At 35.4% G+C, this 18,414-nt stretch overlaps 1 long non-coding RNA gene across 2 annotated transcripts in view; it reads right to left on the bottom strand.

The window, feature by feature from the left end:
• The window catches only part of LOC148755297 (uncharacterized), a 568,457-nt gene that overhangs the window by 178,089 nt on the left and 371,954 nt on the right, over nucleotides 1-18,414 (bottom strand). For both annotated transcript variants that reach the window (XR_016019091.1, XR_016019092.1), the window contains exon 4: nucleotides 10,189-10,277. This is a non-coding gene — a long non-coding RNA (uncharacterized LOC148755297). The remainder of the gene's footprint in view (nucleotides 1-10,188; nucleotides 10,278-18,414) is intronic.

Genomic DNA, 18,414 nt, shown 5'->3' with positions numbered 1-18,414 from the left:
AGCAGTGTGGACTGGGGAAAGCAAACACTGAAGTCGCCATCTGACCAGATGTGGACATTCCTAATAGATGATAAGTTCAGTCAACCAATGAAATGTTTTCAACTTAAAGCTTAAAGTGGTGATTACAATGCTAATGTTCTTTGCCTAGAAAGTATAACTGAAGCAGAAAGATACAAAAAAGGAAAGCAAATTGTCTGACAAACCAACGAGACTATTTACCAGATTAACTCTTCATTTAGCGTATTTTTAGAATTCCACAATTTATATGCAAGATATAAAAAAAATTACACAAAGATAGAGATAACTGCTGATTACATTTTATCATCTCCCAAACTAATCCAAATCACTAGTTTAGTTGGAGTAATTCTATACATTATTGTAGGAGAAGCGTTTATCACATAACCGCGGATAAAGACGATGACCCAAATATTTACCCTCTCCTGATGTGAGCTATTTATACTGAAGTTTCAACTATTAACATCAATTTAGCATCTCTCTAAACAGATCCTCTTGCTGATCCCTCCATTCACACTATCATCATCACAGACGCAAACTCAGAAAAGAACGTCAGTCTTTGACTCCTATGCTCCCAGCCTGATGTCTTACTTGTCATAAGCAAATTCATTATTCTTTTCCTTAGGCGATCTCACTGTTTCATGTCTTTATCTTCTTTTCCATTCCCACTCACCTTGGAGGACCTCATCAGTAAATCTCGGAACTGCAGGATGAACTTCAGACCTTCAATTTTTTACTTAAGTGATATATATAGCTTGTTAACCTGATTCTGAAAGCCATGTTACCTTCTTAACATTATTCTCTTCAAAAACAGCACTATCTCCTTTTTTTTTTTTCTTCTTCTTGACTGAGTCAAAAGTCATTGAAATACTCAGGACTCACCATGATTCAGCTTTCTCCATTCAACCTTATTTCCCAAAACACACACCAATGTGGCCTTTTTTCTTCCCTGAGAAATCAGCTTGTTTCCTCCCACACAGCGGTGCAACATCACAGCTCCCACTTTGCTGTAACTTCCAGCTATCTAAAAGCTCATTCACAGCAAGTCTATTGACAATTACTGTCAACACAGTGCCTTTCTTTGTCTAAATGTTTTTTTTTTTGTTGTTGTTGTTGTTTTTTTAATATAATAATGTGCTTTATGTGTGATACACTGGTTACTGTTGGGGTTCATTCTGAGGACGATCACACAAATCCATCTGGGGGTGTGGCAGAAAAGAAGTACAAAACAAATAAACTTGCAAGCACATGCACACACACACATATATTTATATATGGAGCATATGTTGTGTATTAAATGCCTTTTTTTCATATGGAGACTATGTGAAAGGATGCTACTTGACTGACTGTATTCACAATAAAGTAACCAAGTTACTGATTTTTTTTCTTCATAGAGGTTTTCAGCTCTTGCTTTATTAACACTGAAGCTAATTTTAGAGATAACTTAATATAACTATGTGAGCTTATGAATTATGAAAGAAAGGGCAAGAAAGGCAGGGCTCTGTCCAAAGTCTCGCTGCCAGGAGATGGCAGCATGGGTCAGAGCCCGGGCTTCCTGGGTCAGCCTTAAATCTCTGAGGGATGGGCTTTACTAAATTCTTCATGTAGGGGTGTGTAATCACAATTTGAAAGTTGTTTTTCCTTTCCTCTTTTAAATGAGAACAAAATTTTCACTCTATAGCTAATTGTAATTTATAAAGCAACTTCAAAATTAAATTTATTGTCACAGCATATTCTCAAATGACACTCCAAATGCTAAATGTACCAACATTTAGGTTTTACTTATATTTTATGTTACTTGACATTTTACATATATACAAACTTGTTCAAACATTCAAAAATTCCCTTGCAGCTAAAGAAGGTATGTTCTTAAAGCCTGTATTCACATAAACTCATTTTTTTTTTTTTTATACTAGGGAAGGAAAAACCAAGTAGCATTCTATCAGGAATTAAAATTCTCTTTGCACAGAAAATCTTGAGTAAATGTATTTATAAATAAATTAGTCATCATATTTTACTAAGTTTTACTGCATACATTGTAATCAGTATTTCTCCTAGTAATTTTTCAGATACTGTTTTTTAGATTCACAAAATCTCTATTAACCTTTAGTGAAAGGTTAATTGAGAGAATTTATATTCATAATAATATTCACTTGTGTCAAGAAGTTTGAAGGAAGAAAATGACATAATGAGTAATGTGCTTTAAAGCTGAATACTTCATAAAGCCTAGATTGCATTTGAGCAATTGGATTAATTGGGACTTAGCAGTGATTTCCTGAGTTCAACTACACCTCAAAATCCTAAGGAGTCTGGTGCTTGACTAATCTAGCATGTAAAAAAAATCTTTTTTTTGTTTTTGTTTTGTTTTTTTTGTTTTTTTTTGTGAGTACTCAGGAGTAGAGGGAAGGGAGGATAAAGAAGCCTAAAGGACAATTCCAATTCACAGTGATGAGACATTGGGAATATATGGGTGCACAGATATCTTGTAATATAAGGTCCAGGTTTGCCCCGAGTTTGAAGACCAATTAGTTGACATCTAAACTTTACAGTGTTTACAATAATTTGGTATTTGTTACATAATGCATCCTTGCCACAATAACACAGAGCATCCATATGACTGCCACAATTGCTTAGAGATGTTTATTTTTTGTTTACAATTTATATGAAAGAGACTTCTTTCTCACTCTGATCTACATGGTCTGAGTAAATGTAAATTAGATGACATAGTGCAAATTTTGAAACATAGAAAGATAGAACCAAGGCAAAGAAAAGAACCTAGTAAATCACTTGGAGTATATGTTGCAGTTTGAAGCTATTTAATTCTTTATACAATTCAAAATACATGATCAACTAAAGTAAAGATCTGCTAGAGATTTGCCAATTTATTCTTTTCCAGTCATTTCCAAATAGGCCAAATACTTCAAACTATTTTTAACACACTGGACTGTTGTTTTTTTTAATACAATAACAATTACTGTTTACTGAGTACGTGCAGTATATTAGACTTTAAGTAAATATCATACATTGACTTATTTTACTCTCAAACAAATCTAAGATGCAAGTGATTTTAGTATCACATTTTAAGATAAGTAAACTGCAATACCCAGATGTGCTGAATAACCTTCTCAAGAACACACAGCTAGAGAAAGATCAGGTCTACCTATAAATCCTTAAAATCTGGCTAAAATCCTATTCTCGTTTTCACTTGTCCATACTGCTTTCTTGATGGTCAGCAGTTTCTCGCTCATTTGAGGTTTAATTTTATTAAAACTATTGTTCAAACATCAGCCTAAGATGAAGAGCTAAAACTGATTTGCTTTTATCTACCTGAGTGATCTTCATCGTATGTAGAGTCAGAATAATATCTTTGCTATTGTGGGAAATGTGTTTCAGATGATAGTAAAATACATTTTTACTCAGGCAGTATAAATGATAGTTTATAATACTGTGTGTGTGTGTGTGTGTGTGTGTGTGTGTGTGTGTGTGTGTGATTTCTGTAGAAAAAACAGAGATTCTTAATTAATAATATATAAGAACATGTATTTAAACTGAGTAGAGATTATCAAAAATATATACATGCAATACGAGGTATTTCCTGGAAAGTGAGACCTGGAACATTCTCACAAAACAAAGGATAGCTTAGAAGGAGAAATAGAATCATTGGTCCTTAAAAGAGATCTGAGGGATGTGAAAAAAAGAAAGGAATAATACATTTGCCAACTCTGTCTTACTTAGGATTTGCCTCAGAATCCCTGATTGTAGTATACATTTTCCTCTGATAAAAGTTTTACAAATACTTTTTTCTGTATCTTTGCTTATTTATCGTAGGTATTACAGAAAGGTGACAGTAATCCTGAAGCAAAAGGACCATTAAAAGAAAATTTATTAAATTTTTCATTGAAAATGTGTATAAACTTGGAACCAGAGAGTAAGGGTGTTTTTCAAGCAAGAAATCAAGGCATAGTCTGAGATAAAACCAGGCTATGCTAGCAATTCTAAGATTTGTAAAGAAAATGTTAATAATGATTCTGAAAAGAGAATGCCCTGCCCCTATACAACAAACAACCAAACAGAAAAACAAAATAACTTTGAAAAGAAAGAAGGAAATAGAAGAAACAGGAATACAGGTTGACATGAGTCTGTACCACTGCTTCTCAGTTCCAGATGATGCTTCTATAAAAGGATGACCTGAGGGACAGAATCTACATCGCTGGTGGGACAGAATCAAGAAATCTTCTGTAGGTAGTATTTTCCTTAGGAGTACGTGTGTGTGTGTGTGTGTGTGTGTGTGTGTGTGCGTGTGTGTGTGGATGGTGGGGGGAGGGCAGGATATGTAGAACCAGATGTTTCAAGACAATGTCTAAATGTGGGAAAATCAAGGAAACTCTGGTAATTCAAGTATTTTATTTGACGTCATCCTAAGAACCAACAAATTCATAAACACACACACACCAGAGTTATGTATTAAGGCTTTCTAGGAAGTTATTTAAGAAATAATCTTGACATCTCTTCCACAACCCATTCCCACACATACTTAGTTTTCCAATGAAGCAAATGAAGCAAATGAAGTTTGGGAGACTTGTCTGATATCACACGAGTGATTAGCTGCACACCTGTCCCGGACTCACTTCTCCTACCTGCCTGGCAGTTCCTTGGAGGACTTCAACACCCTAAAAGGCCCTACAGAAATTCTGTTCATTTGGGACGTTATTTTCAGGCCTTGAAATCAACGTAGGTCTGAACTACCTTCAAGGCGATTACCAGTCAGCAGATTCCCCAGCAATCTGTAAGTCACCTGGGAAATCCAGAGTGTCACACAGTCATAGAAGTGGTTTCGGAATGTGTTTTAATGAGGTGCTTGTCCTAAGGGGAAAAAAGGCTTGTCGCTAATTAAAGCTGAAGCCAAGATATTTATTTATATCTCTCTATATTATATATATATATATATATATATATATATATATATATATAATATATATACATATGTAATATATATATTATATATAATGTGTAAATATATTATATAATATATTATATAAATACATATATATTATACTCAGAGATCATTTGGGGAGGTCTTTTCAGTTATAAAAGTTGCATTGAATCCACATTTGGACAAACTTTAGGCAGAATTTGCAGTATTACTAATATGGTACCCATATTAGGGTACCCATATGAAGGTTAAGAAAATTTATATTTTACTTTGTGAGGAGAGTGTTCTCAAACAAAAAGCTTCAGTGTTGGCAGAAACATACAGTTTCTGAATTCATCAAATTATTGGAATTTGAGTTTTCAAAGTGCAAACCCCTGAGTTGTTGTCATGGCTGAGAAATGATAGCTGAAGAGCTCATTTTAGAACGTCTCTCCCATGGAAGTGGAAGCTCGAGCTTTACAAGGGTACAAAAATATTTATTTGAATCGCTTGACCTGCTTCTAAATTTGCCCTAGAAATGGTGCTTAGAAAGTTATATTATGACAGAGTGAAAGGCAATTTTAAGATAATGGGTTCAAAAGTTTTAAGCTCATGTCTCACTTTAGAAGCTGTTATGCTTGTACCATTAGTAAAATATTTTTCTCTGGAACAAGGAGTGCTGCTTTCATACTGTCGTTAACTACAGTAATTACTGAAACATATCATAGTCTAGCAAGTGTGGGTCTTTAGTTATATCTATCTCCTTTATGTCATGACATACATTTTCCATTTTATTATTGGGGGGAAAAAAGGATAAAGGAGAAAAAGCTCAAGAGAGTATCTAATTATCAGAGAGGTAATTTTACTACATTAATATCAGTCCCGTGCCAGTTCTGTGATTCTTAACTCCATGAAGTATCTAGGCCAGTGTTCACACTTCTCTAGATACCACTATTGAACTATCCGACAAAAATGGAGAGATGTGTATTTGTACAGGTTTTATGAAATGATAGTCAGTGTCTCTCAAAACATAATTCATCACAGAGTTATAGTATGTGTGCTGCTCAGTACTTATTTGCTGAGAACTACTAAATATCAGACATTGCCAGACACTGGAAATTATGACTCAGTTCCCTTCGTCAAAAGTTTAAAGCTTAGTGGGGGAGATAGGCTTCTATGCAAATAATTACAATATTTTCTTAAGTTGGTTATTATAATCCTAGAAGGTCCCAACAGGATACTTACAAATAATGAAATGGGCATTAGGGAAAGCCCTCTTATTAGCAATGATGTGTTAAACAAAATATAAGTAGGATTTCCCACGAAGACCAAAACAGAAAAGCAGGTTCACAAATAGGCAGGTGAGAAAAAGTCAGACACCGTAAGAGGAGTCATTTCTTATGGCTTTCAAGTTCAGTATGTAAGACAAAGCATGGTATGACAGTGGATTAAATTTAAATACTGTGGGCGACTTATCATACTAATAAAGGTTTTATTTTATTCTCTGAGTAGCAGGAAGACATTTAAAGTGACAGAAGATTTGCCTCTGCAGAAAGATCAACACTGGAATGAGATTAGTTCTGTTTTGTGAAAATCTGGGGAAAGAGAACTAATGCAGAGGCCACTGAGATGAAAAGGATGAGATTTGAGCTTGACTTACTAAGTTTGGATTCACAAGTTTGAGTTCAACATAGTTTGGTGCATGTATGAATTTTTTTTTTTCAATCACTGCTACCAATTTTTTGTTAAACACCCTACCTTGCTGGATAGTAAAGATAAATATGCTTACTAAGCAATGACATCTCAATCCACTCCAATAACTTTTCACTCAATTCTAGCTTAAAACTTTGTTCAAGACAAGGCAAAGCATCCTCTCAAAAGAGCCCGTATTGAACTACCTGTAAATACAAGCTGTTACTTTCAGAAACTGGGGATGGGGAATATTTCTTGGTACATTGAAGGTTGACTTTTTCAGTGCTATGCTTTGATGTGACCTATTTAGAAGGCAACTGCATGAACACTATTGACTTTAGATAACAGGATTTTCAGATACAGTATAAAAAATATATGCATGTAAAATTACAAGTGAAAAAATTAAAAGTGATGAAGAAAAAAGATAAAACTAATAAGATAAAGTTTTAAGGAAACCAGGTTGATTTCTATAAATGAAGCAAAATTAACTAGATTTTTTTTTTTTATGATGTGACAGAATATATTAGTTAAGGTTCAATTAGTGGAGTGACTATGACAAATGGTAAATATAATTTATTACATATAATTTATTAAATTATCTCACACAAATATGGGAGGGACTAGGGAAGCGAAAGTTTGAAAGTTGATGTGTAACAAGAGAAATAATTATTGATCCATCTGACCGAAGCAGCAGCACAGGCAGACAAGCAGGAGTTTATAGGCAAAGTGAACACACTGAACACATCCAGGTCCTCCAGGGGAGATGCAACGTGGGGAATCGTAGAGCAGCCTATGAGCCCACAACCAAGCAGCTGGTGGTAGCCTTGGGCCAGTATAAGCAGGGGCAGGATTGGGGGAAACAAACAACACAATGAACAGAAGACACCCTGGAACCCACTAACAACTTATGTGCCTGAGACTTACCTGGCCACACACCTTCTGAGAACAATGCTCACTGCTGTACTTCCATCTTCCAGCGTCTACGCTCTTTCTCTTTTGGCTGCTCTAATCCATACCACACAATCTAGCTATGCCAACTTGGCGTTTTCATAATCATCTTTTAAACATACATCATATATATGACTATATATATATGATTATTATATATATATATACATATACATATATATATATATATATATATATATATATATATATATATATATATAAATAATTGGGCTTCCAATTTCCTTTGTGCAGCTCTCTGCCTTACGAACAAGAATATGCTACCACTTAGGCAAAGGAGACTCCATAGAGTCTCACTTTATCCATCTTTGAGAAAGGCCATTCTTCTTCTAGCTAAGCCACACTCCTCCTTTGAAATTCTACAATTGAAATATGCTGTTACTGTTCTTAACAGATTTTATGTAGCTAGTGGTGGAATGAAATGAAAAAAGAAAACAAACTGGGTACTACACACCCACACACATGCACTCACCTCAAAGTAAAGAATAAATATAACTACCAAAGTCTTTTTTTCCCACAACTGGCCACATGATCATACCTGCTATTTGAAACATTCGTCTTTCCTTTGCCCTCAGTAAGCACCTCACCTGAGCATGATTCATTGGTTGGTGCATTTATCTAAACCTTCATTCCTGCGGAGTCTATGCCAGAAACAGTCTTGTCTATCTAGCTGTTTTATTTTCCTATCGGAGTTTGTCAGATGATATAGGTGCACTAGGAAGCCCTCCAGAAGGTCCCTTGCATGTGAGACACACTTCTCCCTGCCACCAGGAATAAAACTGGATGCATTCACAACTCATTTTACCCTTGAGAGTAAGGATCACCTCTTCCGGAAAGTAATTTCCTTTTTTGTCTATCAGATCAGTACCATGATAAACCCAAGTAGCTGGGTGGCATTTTCACCTTCTGACTGAGTAGAACCATTGCTTTGTCCGTTTGTAAACACAGCTCTCCTTTGAAAACTAAGACCCGCAAATTAGCAGAGCCTGAAGGTACAGACTCAGGAAGCAAAACTTGTGTTAGAGAATCTTTAGTGGTAATCTGAGAGAAGTACATCCTTTGCCACACCAGACAATATAAGTAGACCCAAAGACAGATAATCAGTAGCTCAGGAGTTCAAAATAACTGTGTAAGTATGTGAAAAAAAAAAAAACTACAGCAAAGGATCATTATAATGGGTTAAATAGGTAATTTTAAGTTAGGTATTAAACATTACCTTAAAAACAAACAAACAAAAAATAACTTGAGAGTTTAACTTCTAGAAACAATGACACCAAAATTTTAAGACAGCTTCACATGTGTTTATTACAGTCTCTAGGGAAAGCAACAAAGGATCTTTCATTAGTATTCTGATATTTCTACTCTGCATGTTTTTCACAAAGATTCTATTTTAAATGTTATTTATGTTATAATATTAGATAGATTCCAAAACCATCTAGAGCCCTAAAAATGATTCGCTATAACTTCTACAAAAGTGTACAGCATGTTTACAGGGATGCAAAAACACGCAAAATCTATTATTTTTTCATTTCTATCTGATATCATAACACTGCATAATGTTAATAATAGAAAGCATATTAGTAACAATACTCTAGGGCCGAACCACTCTGCTATCTGCTCACTTTAACTTACTCTAAATATTAAGTTTTAGCAATCCCAAGGAGTGATTCCCTCAATTTACAGCCTCATCTTAAACCCAGCACATAAATATTGTGGCATTCAGATAATTCCTTCAGAAGTATCATCTATAACAAGAAGGTTTACAAGATAAATTCAAACGAAAAATCTAAATGAATTAATAAAATAGGTTAACAAGGTATATGAATATTTGATTATATAAATAAAGCTAACTATATCCTATTTACTAGCAATTGCCACAGAAAAAATATTTGAAAACAAAACAAGTTTTCATTAGCAATAGCAAGCTTTAATCTTCTATTGAGATAAACTTCATGAAAACTGGATTAAGAAAAATAAAATTACAAATTCCCACAGAAAATTTTAAAATAAAATGTTAATATATGGATTGATATACTACATTCGTAGCCAGAAATACTAATTGTTATAGAAATATCTGTTCTTGCCAAGTTAATTTATGAATTTAATATTTTTCAAATTAAAATCCCAATAGATTTAAAAGAAATTAATAAAATATATCTAAAATTCATAAAGGGGATGTAAGGAAGAAAGAATATTGAATTTTATTCTGAAGATGAATAAAAATGTTTGGTTGGAGAAAGAAAGATAAGAGTGATGAAGTGGGTAAGACCTATCTCATATTATGATCTATTTTAAATATTTAAAATCAAATCATGACATGTCAATAGAGAAATAAAAATCAGTGGAAAAAAGCTGTGTTTATGAACATACCCAATTTTTGATAATGTTTTTACAAACTCTCATGAGTATATTTTGAAAAAATAGCAAAGAATAAGTAAATTGTGGAAAGAATCAAAATTAACAAATCACACTGGAAAAATCCTGATATTGATGTGGAGGGAAAAACTCACACATTAAACTATAAATAGTTGTAACAAGGGGATGGATTTTTTAAAGAGTTAAAAACTCAAATGACAGAACAATGAAATTATAATATTCCTTACCTTGCTGGAGAAGCAGAATGTCTCTTGTTTTATGAAGCCAAGTAAAATAATAACTGATTGAAGAACATCCAATGTATATTTTCAGCTTCCTTAAAATAAAAAAGAATATATTTGTCAGCTTGACCACAATCTTGGGAGTATACACATGTGTGTGTGCGTGTACATATATATATATATATATACATATATATACATATACACATATGGTATATATCATTATACATGTTACATTATTATATTAATAAACCATTCAGGAAGAAGAAAGTAACAGGAACTATCACTGCACAGATTTTCAAAAACAAAAGAAATATTCAGTATTAAAATAATAAAAAGCTTTTTAAAAGAGTATTTTCATTTTAAATAATTATTAGCCCTCTTCTGAATGTCTGAAAACTTTTGATGGAAACAGAGTACTATGGCAACATCCTTTATGACACTTATTACTGGGATAATAATGAGCAGATGGCTTGATAAAGTCAGCCAAAGCTAAGTCTCAGTTAAATGCTGTGTGTGGGTGAATTTTTATGTAATGATTGGATGAGTTATGAGATGTCAATATTGGAATGCCAGTGGAAAAGCATTTATAAATCAGGAACATGATATGTGAGAACCAGGGAGGTGTGCAACCATGAGTGCAATATGTCTCAATATTTCCAGTTTTTATTTTATAAAGCATAATCATGGTGAAATTGTGAAATGTGTAAAATGTTGAGTACCACACAATATATCTTTAATTGTACAAAGGTACATACACTGTATAAACAGTTCTCTGTTAAAGGCAACTGTGTTGGACTTTTTAAATCTACATGTTTCTAATGTAGATGAATTAATGTTTCCATGGGCATTTTTGCTTTGGAATTTCCTGACTCTTGCATGCTTAATTTGTCAGCGCTCATGATCCAGTACCAGATCTGAATGACTACACATCATGTATATTTCTATCTGCTCAAGGTGTTACTAGAATGTAACATTTAACCTTTAAAAAAAAAAATGTTTGAGAGGGAAGAGATAAAAACAGAAGAAACAATGAGAATCAGTTTTATTGATTAGCAGCAGAACTCTTTATTGGCAGTTGCGTGACAATGTGGAAAGGAATAAACACCAACAGCATGACAAAAGGTGGAGAAATGACAGAAAATTAATGATAATATATGGAAACTGTGAGAAAAAAACCTTAGATGGTGGGGGAAATGTCCAAATGATTCAGCTTAATAATCAATATCTGAGATTTTAAAAATACAGAACTTTATATTAATAAGATTTCACTGACAAACGAAGCAAAAATACGTTTTGAGATCATTTATGTGCATATGTAGATAGTTTCCAGGATGCAGTGCGATGCTGATGACTGGTACCCATGAAAACTTTTGGGCTATCATCGCACCTACTTCACAAAGGATTTGGTGTAAGCAACTACACATGGAGGTGTCTTCAGGTATATACAAATGCTGCTTGGTTTGTGCATAGTTGTTTAAACCAGGAAAACAGTAGAAAGGACTGTATCATTATGGTTTGCCATTATGGTATAAATTCATAATGAAATATTCCTCGGATATCAGAAAAGGTTAGCAACATCATCGCAACAAGTTCGCGAACTTAATTGTCTGACCTGGTGTGTGTGTGTGTGTGTGTGTGTGTGTGTGTGTGTGTGTGTGTGTGTGTGTATTTAATTATAGTTGACATTCAATATTATTCAGCTTCAGGTATACAGCACAGAGATCAGACATCTACACAGTCCTTGATGTGGTCTCCCATCTAACCCCCCACAAAATCTTTGGGGAATTATTGATTATATTCCCCAAACTGTCTTTCATATCCCCGTGGCTATATCATGACTTCCTATATCTCTGAGTCTATTTCTGTTTTGTTTGTTCATTTATTCTGTTCTTTAGATTCCACATATAAGTGAAATCATATGGTATTTGTCTTTCTCGTCTGACTTATTTCACTTAGCATAATATTCTCTAGGTCCATCCATGTCATTGCACATTGTAAGAGTTCATCCTTCTTTATGGCCAAGTAATACTCCATTGTATAAATTTACCACAGTTTCTTTATCCGATCATCTATAGATGGGAATTTCGGTTGTTTCCATATCTTGGCTATTGTGAATAGCACTGCAATAAACATAGGAGTGCATATGTTTTTGAATTCATGTTTTGGATTTCTTTGTATAAATATCCAAGAGTGGAACTGTTGTGTCGTATGGTAGTTCTATTTTCAGTTTTTTGAGGGACTTCCATACTGCCTTCCACAGTGGCTGCACCAATTTGCAATCCCACCAACAGTGCATGAGGGTTCCCTTTTCTCCACATCCTCACCAACACTTGTTGTTTGGTAATTTGTTGATGATACCCATTCTGACCAGAGTGAGGTGGTATCTCATTGTGGTTTTTATTTGCATTTCTTTAATGATTAGTAACATTGAGCATTTTTTCATATGTATGTTGGTCATCTGTATGAGTTCTTTAGAGAAATATCTCTTCATGTCCTCTGCTCATTTTAAAATTGGTTTATTTGTTTTTTTGGTGTTGAGTTGTATGAGTTTTTTATAAATTTTGGATAAATTCAAAATGGATTCAAGACTTAAATGTAAGACCTGAAACCATAAGACTCCTAGAAGAAAATATAGTAAGTAAATTTGCAGGCATTAACCTTAGTAATATTTTTAATGATATATCTCCTTGGGAAAGGGACGTAAAAGCAAAAAAAATAAACGTGGGATTACATCACACTAAAAAGTTTTTTCACAGCAAAGGAAACCATCAATAAAACAAAAAGACATCTTAATGAATGGGAGAAGATATTTGCCAATGATACATCTGATAAGGAAGGGGTTAATATCCAAAATTTATTTAAAAAAAAAGAAAAAGAAAAACTCATACAACACAACTAAGTGTCTTTACTCCAATCTTTTCCAGGATAAGTTTCCCTAACAGTGGTCATGAATCAACTCTCCTCCCAAAAATAAGACCTAAGGAAACTTATACTTAGAAAACTGTGCTCTTGTGTATTAATTATCACTCAGTTAAAGCCATTACTTAAAACCTTGACCAGTTATAAGAGACATATAAAATGTGAAGGGAGTTATTAAAATATATTTCAAAACTTAATCTCTTGGAATGGTTTGGAGGATGGAAAAAAGGCAGCATAGGAGAACCCAGCTTCCATGTCCCCCAACAAAAATCAACGATTGGACAAAATCAGCACGGGGTGACCTCTAGAGTCTGTTTAGGCAAGTTTAGAAACACTGTGGAACAACAACAACAACAACAAAACCCTGTGAATAATTGCACAGAAAGAAGACAACTTTATTTTGCCTATGTCATCCCACCCCCCAAGCTGTCATGGTTCAGCACCGAGAAGGAACTTCCCAGCTGGAAAGAGTTCCTCTTATCAGGAAAGGAGTGGGATGAGCAAGCAGCATCTCCACCCTTAGAGGACACTGCACAAAGGTCCCAATATGCTTTCACCCAACACAGACAAGCAAAGCTTGAACAAGGAAGAAAAGCAGAGACTGTTGTTACCAGACATGCAGCAGGAGAGGTCACAGTTCACAGAGACCTGCTCTGCAGACAAACAGCAGATTTTTGCTACTGATGAAGCCACCAGCTCGCACGTGGCACCATGAACCCTGGGAGTCTCTCCGGTTTCCCCCCAACAGGTATTTGCCATCTGTGACACCAGCTGCCTGAGTCCCGCCCCACCCCCACCACAAATGGGGAGCTGCACTTACAGTTGGCTCAGGCTTCTGCAGCTGTGCAAGTGCAAGACACCAGCCTGGGCCACCCCACCTGACACTCACTACCAAGTGCACACTCGGGGCAGCCTCTCCAGCTGTGCAACTGCACCGCCCTGTCATGATGCCTGTCATCAGCCTGGACGGCAGCACAGAGGCACAGGGGAGAGTGCAGCCATGGGTGACAGGTCAATAGCTAGGGGCCCCACAACTACACGCAGACCGGATCATGCTGTGCCTTCTGTCACTGGCCAGCACCATCACATCACACTACCTTGTAGCGAGTCCCTCCAGCCGTGCGCCTGCATGCCGCCAGCCCAACCCACTGCAGTGTACAAGCCGGGGGAGAGTGTGCAACCATCAGAGAGCACACAGATGGCCAGGACCTCTGCAGCTGCCAGGGAGCCTGTAGCTGGCCCTGGCCCTGGCTATCTTCCCTGGCCCCCATTGCCACAAATATGTCTGCATCTGTCCCCTGAGCCAATCAAAAGGATCAAAAAGAAAAAAAAAAAGAATGAAGAAGGCATGGAGAATGCCTGCAGAACGTATGGGACACCCTCAAAAAATATAATGTATGTATCATTAGGTCCCCAGAAGTTGAAGAAAGGGAGAAAGAGGTCAAAAGCTAATTTAAAGAAATAATGGCTGAGAACTTCCCAAACCTCGGGAGAGATTTGATTGTCCACATTCACTCAGCTAGATTAACAAAGAAAAGAAGGTTGACATCTCAAATAAATAAAATCAGAAATGAAAGAGGAGACATTCTGACTGATACCACAGAGATACAAAGTATCATGAGAGACTACTATGAATAATTATATGCCAATAAACTGAATAACATAAAAAATATGGATAAATCCCTAGACACATACAACCTACCGAGACTGTATCATGAAGAAACAGAAAGTCTAAACTGACCGAAGTAAGGAGACTGAATCAGTAACCAAAAACCTTCCAACACAGAAAAGTGCAGGACCTGAGTGTTTCACGCATGACTTCAACCAAACATTTAAAAATAATTAATGATAATCCTTCTCAAACTCTTCCAAACAAGTTAAGAGGCGGGAATATCCCCAAACCCATTTTATGTAGCCAGCATTAGCCTGAAACCATGTGCAGCATTCCGATTATAGTTAATAATGCTGTATTATCTACTTGAAAGTTGATAAGAGAGTATATCTTAAATATCATCACCACATAAAAGAAATGGTAATTATGTGATGGGTGCAGGTGTTGGCTAATGCTGTGATGGTAATTATTTTGCAATATACGAATTTATCAAGTCAACATGGTGTACACCTTAAACTTATGACAATGTTACATGTCAATTATGTCTCAATAAAGTTGGGGGAAAATGTGTCTTTCTAGCTAGTAATGTTAAGATACTTCTCTTTTCTTTTTTTGTGTTTTTATAATCAATTTCCCTGAAAACATTTAGTAAAGTATTAGGAGTAAAATCTACCATTGTTAAAAAAAGTAACAATCTTTTTTTCCTGATCTTTATTCTTTGGCAAGTCGACATAAATAAGTCATAGCATGTCTTACAATCTGGTAGTCTTGACATCAAAAACTGACGGAAATAACAGCCACTCACTGGTACCCTTATGGAGTTTGGATTATTTCAGTCCAATAGAGTATCTCATAAAACCTCAATAGATGTACCCCTTCCCAAAGTTATTATCTCCATTTAATTGGAGCTGCGGTCAGGATATGTTCCTATCTACCTCTACCCATATAGCCCAACACTCTTTCCTCATGTGTCAGGCATGGTAGGTGCTGAGGATATACTGTTAAACAAAGCACAACGCCAGCTTCCAAAGGATTTAGAGTTCAGATCAAGGTAGTTTCCCAAAAGATTTTTCCAAGTGACTTTGAAACCCAGAGAACATATAGTTCACAGTCAACATGATTTCAGAATCTCTTACAGCTAGTTTCATTAAGACAAAAATGCAATCTCTGAGATCAGTCCACACTAAATAAAATACCTTATTTCACAGGTATTCTAATTCCACAGAAGTTCTGATGCCTTCTAGAACTACAGAGATTAAAGCAACATTTTAAAAGGGTAATAAATCTGAGCAAGTAAAAAAAAAAAAGAGTAAACAAATGAGAATGATCTGAAATTCCTTTAGCAAAATTCCAGAACTAAAATGACATTCAGTCCTTTATGCAGAATTAAATATAAAAATATGTAGTACAGGAGATAACTAGAATGACAGTAGATTCAAAGCATCTAGCTTAGATCCAAGCTGTTTTAAATTGACAACAAGAAAATTTCAAATTTGTAGACCTCATAAAATTATAGAAAAGTCTCAATTATTATCATTAACTAAAAGACATATAATACATATATAGGTATATATCCTGATATACATTAGGAAAAAACTATGTATATCAAGAGTGAGTGCCATAAGCAACATGAGAAACAGCATATATTAAATTTAGTGTGTATTTTCTATAGGTAAATTGTGAGGAATTTTGTTCTGCTGAAAGTTTGCATTGCAAAGTTTCTGGACTTTCTCAAAAGAAGCCTTAGAAAACCCTATAATAGCGTTGATATGCAATGAAGCAATTGCACGGATTTTTATTTGTTGTTGTTCCCAAGATACAAATTGACAAGTGTCTTGCTTGAGAAGATACCTAGTATATCTCTAGGTAACGATCTTCAGATGTGCATGAAGCCCTGACCTTAGGAAAGGATTCCAAGTGGTATGACAACAGAAAAAATCCAGAGATGCAAACAGGCAAAGCCTATAATCGGTTTTGAAATCCAATGAAAGATAGAATTTGCATTGACTGTAACCACTATCCGCTTTATACACACATCCTCACAACCTTATCTACAAATGGCAACCTGAACAATTTTGACTATTACATCATTCTCCAGCTATGTTTTATGTCTGGGTTCACTAAAAGAAATGCCTGAATTTACCTTTGAAGTTAGAAAATGTCCTGGGTCCTATAGATTATTTTCTGGAATCTGGCAAAAGTCTGGGATATTTATATTTTTCCAGTGTTGTGAGACATTTAGCCACCCAACCCCCTCTTATTTTGTAGTCCCAAATGTAATTTCTGGTATTTCACCATACACATCACTAGCTACTAGCAATCTGGTTTCCTTTTTCTCTTAAAATTTCCCCTACACTTCAGCACTTGGCTTGTTTGCGATCCACAGGCTGACTGATCTCCAAGTTAACTGATATAGTGACGCCCCCTCTCAGGAAGAAGAATTAAATTCAGGAAGTTAGGACAGACAAGGGAATGGAGCAAAGCATTTCTGATGGCTTATACTTCTCCAGCAAGGAAAATCTGTAGGCATGTCTTCAATTGTGTGTGTGTGGGGGTGGGGGGGGGGGGAAGAACTGTTTTGTGCAAGATGTTTACTTGGCATAAAGAGGAAATATAATTTCAAAAAAAGAAAGTAAATGTTTCAGACATTTAAAAATATTTGGATTGTGATTTAACCTTTCTAACACACTCTGTAAAGGCAAACTTAGTAGAAGTGGACTTGTTTTATGCACATTTCAAGTCATAAAAAAAAAAAAAAAAAAAAAAAACCCTGAAAACTACTAGTTTCATATTAAGACTATGAAAATAAACATACATTGATGAAACGCTTAACTAAATTTGGACCAAGTTTGATGAAAGCTTTCCAAACATTGGGAAGCTTTTTACAATTGCCCTTACATGTGGGATCGGTAGTAAGTCCAGATACCAGGGGCACATTTTCAAACAGATTTCAAAAATAATAAGACCTGTCAGTGTTCCATTTGCATCATTAACGATACAGAGCCCCTCCCACATTTACCGATGGCTTCCTCACATGCTTGTGGTCACTCCACCGTCTCCTACCGCTAACCACATTCCCACCTCAATATCAGTATACCCATCTACATATTGTAAAATACTTTGAGTTTCCTCACAAATGAATTTAGAGTAATTAAAATAGATGAAGGGCATTTTTACCTTTTGCTAGTATACTACTTTTGTTCACAAATGCTCACTTTTTTCCAGGTACAGGAATATAGTCAGAAAACCTCAAGACTTCAAAAATAAATTATTTATAAGTAATAAGGACTATAAATAACTCTATGGCATGGAAAGCATCAAATAAGAATCTCAGGTTTTCAATATTATGTTTTGCAAACAAAGATCGGCAGGAACTCGGGGATAAAAATTAGGTTTCATTTTGAGCAGCAACTTTAACCAATGGGTACAGAAGCCTAGGGCGCCGGTTTGAGAAAGATTCTGAGAACAAAGACATCTGGGCTCAAGAGCAGAGCCCCACACTCCCTGTGGATGAATGTCATGGGCAAGGGCTTGTGATACACGTGACAGTGGTGCCATGTAGTGGCCCATCTCTGCCCAAGAAAATGTGTAAGGGTCTTCCCAGCTTGAACAGCCTGGGGTTTACTTACTGCTCTCTCCTAAATTGCTTTTATCACCCAAGGAATTAAGCCTATTCTTATTTTCACAGCTGGATACAT

The sequence above is a fragment of the Rhinolophus sinicus genome, chromosome 15, assembly GCF_057876585.1.
Source record: "Rhinolophus sinicus isolate RSI-liver-muscle chromosome 15, RSI-T2T, whole genome shotgun sequence".
Lineage (NCBI taxonomy): Eukaryota > Metazoa > Chordata > Mammalia > Chiroptera > Rhinolophidae > Rhinolophus > Rhinolophus sinicus.
This window is presented reverse-complemented; position numbering and strand designations above follow the sequence as displayed.